Source organism: Dunckerocampus dactyliophorus, chromosome 13, assembly GCF_027744805.1.
Source record: "Dunckerocampus dactyliophorus isolate RoL2022-P2 chromosome 13, RoL_Ddac_1.1, whole genome shotgun sequence".
Lineage (NCBI taxonomy): Eukaryota > Metazoa > Chordata > Actinopteri > Syngnathiformes > Syngnathidae > Dunckerocampus > Dunckerocampus dactyliophorus.
The window spans coordinates 555,374-561,373 of record NC_072831.1 but is presented as its reverse complement, the minus strand read 5'-3'; positions in this window follow the sequence as shown (position 1 = coordinate 561,373).

Genomic DNA, 6,000 nt, shown 5'->3' with positions numbered 1-6,000 from the left:
GTCTGGCCGGTCCTGTCCAAGTTCTCCTCGGTGAAATGACTTGAACAGAGTTGCGATCTGGCTGCAGGAATCCACCTGTCTCTCCGCATATTTACTACCCATTGCTTTAGAAGTTGAACATTGCAGTGTGGAAATCTAGAGGAGAATAAGGGCTCATTTACAACTACTTAGATGAAAAGATGCTTGCAGATTTAAAGTATCTATTTTTATTATTTATAAGCATTTACCTACCTGTGAAATGTAAGTCCCTTGTCGCCATTTTCACGAGTATCACGATTTGTGCAATTAATAGCAGCACAAGACGGCATCTCGAACTCCTCTTAGTTGTTCGGCTTTCTTGTTTTGGGTGAAACAACATGGCGACTTCTATACTTCCGGTGGCTTCAAGCCTCCAATGCGCAGTAAGCGATCGGGGCCATTCAGTTATAGAGTTCAGTGGTTACGACAGCTGCTGCGACGTCACGCGCTGTATTATTGTTTTTTTAATGTAAGAAATAACAATACATCACATGTGTAGTATATTGGGGGGGTTATTTCATTACCAGAAACAATGAAATAGAGCATCATCACTCTTTTACCAAAACCTAATAAGGATACTCTTTATTAGGGATGACCGAGTACACTACTATCTGTATCTGTATCTGTTCACTCATCTAAATTATCCGTATCCTTATCTGTAGTCGGAGTGGGCGGGCCATAAACCGGAAGTAGGCGTTGTCTAATCGAAAACGGGTGGTGCTTAACTCGGTGCATTATTTTAATTGTGAAATTGACAAGAAGTTGTTTATTATTCAGCTATATGTGTACTTTGTAGGTGTGGAAGTCATCTGGAAGACTTTTTTGATCTCATTATTTCTTTAATGATCTGTGCGAAGTTGGTGATTCATGCAAACACCCTCTGATGGCACAGAGGTGTTTCTTGTTCACTGTATTTTTCTCGAAAGCACCGCGTTCAGTACTACGAGCAAAATTTTACAACTTTATATCACCAGCCAAACTACAAGCAAGCAGACGAAAAAATACCCCGACAATGACTAATGCACCAGCCGTATATCCAGTAGGTGTCTTGTGGAGTTACTGTTAAGAATTCTCTTAGATATATGCTGGAATTGCCATCGGCGGAAAACTTCTCTACAAATGTAGAAAAAGCTAGATGTGTATTCGACCGTTGGCTTCAAAGGGACCTGACCTTACAAGGAAGGAAGGATAACGGGATGCTTCATCCTGCCCTTTCGTCATATGCTGACCAAAAAACATCCTCGGCAATAAACTCTACACGATTTCAATTCATATGGAAAGATAACAGGGAGTATGTTGAAAGGATTCAAATTATTAGAAACTACTCTGAAGGAGGATTTAATGCCACGGACTCTGAAAATCTCAACCATGTGTTCAAAATCAAATATGTCCAAAAATGTCTGATTTTGACAAGACTTGCATATTTATAAATAGTGTGTAAGAATCTAAGTAAATACAAGTCAATGTACACTTTACACAAGGGAGGGCAGACAGTACAGCGCAATAATGTGGTGAAAGATCTTTTCCAGGCAGGTGGGGTATTGTAGACCTGGGTGGCGTGTGGAATCAATGAAGTCCTGTAGCGCTCACTGTGGGAACGGAGCTGGAGGAGTCTGTTGGAGATGGAGTAGGTGGGTGGGATTGTCCATGATGGAGAGTGGTTTGTCCAGTGTTCTCATGTCTGTCACTGTTACAACAACGCCTCCAACTGAGTGCTGAGCCGGTTTATGTCCTTCTTGCTGGTGCTGGTCTCCCAACAAACCACAGCAAAGTACAGGGCACTGGCTATCACAGACTGGTGGAAGATCTTCAGCAGCTTGCTCATGCCCTTCTTGTAGACAGCAGTGCTGTTGTCCTTCCAGTTCTGCTGTTTATGTGGACTGCCAAGTACCTGTAGTAGTCCACCACTGCCAACACCCGGCCCTGAATGGTGATGGGCTCCACTGGAGTCACCTTCCTCCTGAAGTCTACCACCAGCTCTGTGGTCTTGTCCACATTCAGGAGCAGGTGGTTCGCCTCAGACCGCTCTACAAAGTCAGCGATCCCTGTGCTGTGCTCCACTTCCTGTCCATCAACCACTGCAGAGTCATCAGAGCACTTCTGCAGGTGTCAGGACCCACAGCAGTACGGGAAATCAGAGGCGTACACAGTGAACAGGAATGGAGACAGGACAGTTCCCTGCGGTGCCCCTACACCACTGATGTAAAAAAAAAAAGTCGTAAATTTACGAGAAAAAAAGCCGTGAATCCACGCTCGTAAATTTCCCAGAAAAAATGTCAAATTTAGGAGAAAAAAACATTACATTCACAAGATAATAAAGTGGTAGATTATGGAGAATAAAGTGTTAATATGAGGTGTGATGGTGTCATACGTGTCGGAGGGAAAATAGAGCATACATGTAGCTCTTCAGGATGGAAGGAAACTTTCCTCTTGCTTCAGGCAAACTTTTATGTACTTGTAGAACGTGGCAGCAAAACACAGCTGTTGAGCATTTAGCATTTAGAGTACCACTTTTTTTCTCATCAATTTACAACTTTATTCTCTGAATATTACAAGTTCTTTCTTGTTAATGTACGACAATAAAGTCCAATCACAGATTATTCTAATACTCTGTTGTAACAGGCATCGCCTGAGACAGCTATGAAAAGGAGCGACTTATGTGACCTTTGGCCTCGGGCAAAGGTAATTTTTTTCTCGTTAATTGACATCTTTTTTCTCGTAAAATGACAATTTTTAAAAAAATCCTAGAATTGTCATAAATTTCCGGGAATAGAGTCATACATTTACAACTCTATTCTCTAAATCTCAGATTGATGATTTTTCCAATTTGGCTGTCATACTCTGTAGTATTATGGATACTGTTCTGTAAGACTGCATTACTGATTTACATAACATGGGTTCTGTATGTGTCTGTGTAGGCTCTCAGTTGTACAGGAGTTGTCCATCGAGGGAAAGGCTTCTTGAGACGTCATCTGTACTTCTGTGAAGAAGGTGTCGGACGTTTCGCTCCTCATCCGAAGAGCTTCGTCAGTGAACTAATAAGTGCTGGTAGCTTAGGCCTTAAATACAGTAAGAGTGGGCGGAATTGGTGTGCCAACACCCTCCTCCTATTGGTTCCTTACACTAAGCCTGGGCGGAGTAGTGGTATAATCCTCTCCTGCTATTAACACCTCAGATGAAAGGGAAGTGTCGCTCCCTGAGTTGGGTATGAACAACTCTGATACTGGCTCGTTAGCATCTATTGTTCTGGCTCGGCCCTGGCTTCACCTCATTTGCAAGACTAAGAGCTGTGGGTTTTGGTCTCAGTAACCTGCTGAACACAGGGTCCAAATTAAACCTCAAACCACCATTCCGATTCAATGATGGGTTCTGTTGTTTGACAAAAATAGCTTCCTTTACTCCTCTTTCAAACCATCTGTTTTCTTTGGCCAAAATCTTTACCTCGCTGTCCTCAAAAGAGTGATTGGTTGCTTTAAGGTGTAGATGTACTGCTGATTGAGGACCACTAGAATTGTCCCTGCGATGTTGATCAAGCCTTTTTTGGAGCATTTGCTTAGTTTCTCCAATGTAGTGCTCTTTGCATTCCTCATCTTTACAGTGGATGGAATAGACCACATTGCTCTGTTTTTGGTTTGGAGCCTTGTCTTTAGGATGCACTAATTTTTGTCTCAAGGTATTTACTGGTTTGAAATAGGTAGGAATTTTGTGTTGCCATAAGATCCTTTGGAGTTTTTCGGAGACCCCCACTACATAAGGGACTACCACTCCTCTCCTTTTTGCTTCTGTGGGCTTTTGGGTTTCTTTCCCTACGCTCTTCTTTTGACATTTGTTAAAAGTCCACCGCGGGTACCCACAGGTTGAGAGCGCTCTCTGGACATGTTGTGTCTCCTTTTTCCTTCCCTCAGCACTAGTTGGTATTTGTTCTGCTCTATGTTGGAGGGTCCTAATAACCCCTAGTTTATGTTGTAGTAGATGGTTTGATTCAAAAAGCAGGTATTGGTCAGTGTGTGTGGCCTTTCTAAAGACCTCTGTAAGTAGCTGTCTGTCCTCTCCTATAATTACCTTGCAGTCTAAGAAGGCTAGTTGGTTCTCTTTAGTGTCCTCGCGACTAAATTTGATATTGGTGTCCACCGCATTGATGTGATCTGTGAAAGACTGAATTTCTTGTTTTTTGATTATGACAAAGGTGTCATCCACGTATCTAAACCAGTGCCTTGGTTTTGTCCCTGAGAAGAATGTGAGAGCCTGTTTCTCCATCTCTTCCATGTACAGATTCGCCACTATGGGTGAGACTGGTGAGCCCATAGCACAACCATGAATTTGTCTGCAAAATTTCCCTCTAAACTGAAAATATGTAGTGTTAAGGCAAATTTCCAATAATTGGCAGATGTGGTCAGCACTAAGTTTTGTTCTCCAATGCAGAGTTGAGTCCTCGAGTAGTCTCTTCCTCACCACTGAGACTGCTGCTGAGGTGGGGACAGATGTGAAAAGTGAAGTCACATCATAAGACACCAAAGTTTCCTCTGGCTCCAATCTGAGGTCTTTGATGCTCTCCACAAACCCTTTTGTGTTCTCTATATGATGATCAATGGGGATAAGACTGTTTTTACATATTTAGCTACATTGTACGTGGCAGAGTCAATGCTATAGACAATGGGTCTGAGGGGAAACCCTTCCTTGTGAATTTTTGGAAGGCCATAGATACATGGTGTATCCAAAAAAGGCTTTATCAACATCGCAGGGACAATTATAGTGGTCCTCAATCAGCAGTACATCTACACCTTAAAGCAACCAATCACTCTTTTGAGGACAGCAAGGTAAAGATTTTGGCCAAAGAAAACAGATGGTTTGAAAGAGGAGTAAAGGAAGCTATTTTTGTCAAACAACAGAACCCTTCATTGAATCGGAATGGTGGTTTGAGGTTTAATTTGGACCCTGTGTTCAGCAGGTTACTGAGACCAAAACCCACAGCTTTTAGTCATGCAATGAGGTGGAGCCAGGGCCGAGCCAGAACAATAGATGCTAACGAGCCAGTATCAGAGTCGTTAATACCCAACTCAGGGAGCAACACTTCCCTTTCATCGGAGGTGTTAATAGCAGGAGAGGATTATACCACTAGTCCGCCCAGGCTTAGTGTAAGGAACCAATAGGAGGAGGGTGTTGGCACACCAATTCCGCCCACTCTTACTGTATTTAAGGCCTAGGCTACCAGCACTTATTAGTTCGCTGACAAAGCTCTTCAGATGAGGAGCGAAACGTCCGACACCTTCTTCAAAGAAGTACAGATGACGTCTCAAGAAGCCTTTCCCTCGATGGGTTCTGTACTACTGTTTACAGTTTGCAAAAAAAACACAAAAATCTCCTCCTCTCACCCTCTCCCAAGCACATTCTCTGTTTATCCACCAATAACTTTACAACAGCAAGGTGCACAGAACATCAACAAAACAACACAACAAACAGTTCGTTACAGTATTTTCCTCTGACTTTTAAAAAGCCAAACACGATCCAATTAAGGCGTTTCCATGTGTGCTTAAAAGCTAGTTGTACCCCAATTCAATCGTTTGTTTATTTTTAGTGCATGTAAACGTACTGAATTGAAAGCCTTTTGCCTTTGCTGCCTGGTTAGGACAACGTTAGCAGACTTGTATTGGAAGGTAGGCGTACCGAGCGGCGTGTACAGTAGCCGTGTCTACTTGTACAAACACATAGCATCATTTGCTGGAGTGTAGCGCCACAAGAAGGCTGCTAAGTGAAGCCGGTGTTTCGTTACAAAGCCGTTTATTTCACCTTCTGCTACAGTGACGTCACTCTTCAGTCAGGCTAATTCGCTTTGAGCAGCCTGTCAATCACACTTTGCTCCTGTTTAAAAGCCTCCCACATCACGGTTGGGTTAACCAATCAGCGATGACAAAGGCGGGCTCTTTTCCCTGAGGCGTCCAATCACATTCGCCACTCGGACATCGATTTTATTAAAGTTTTTTT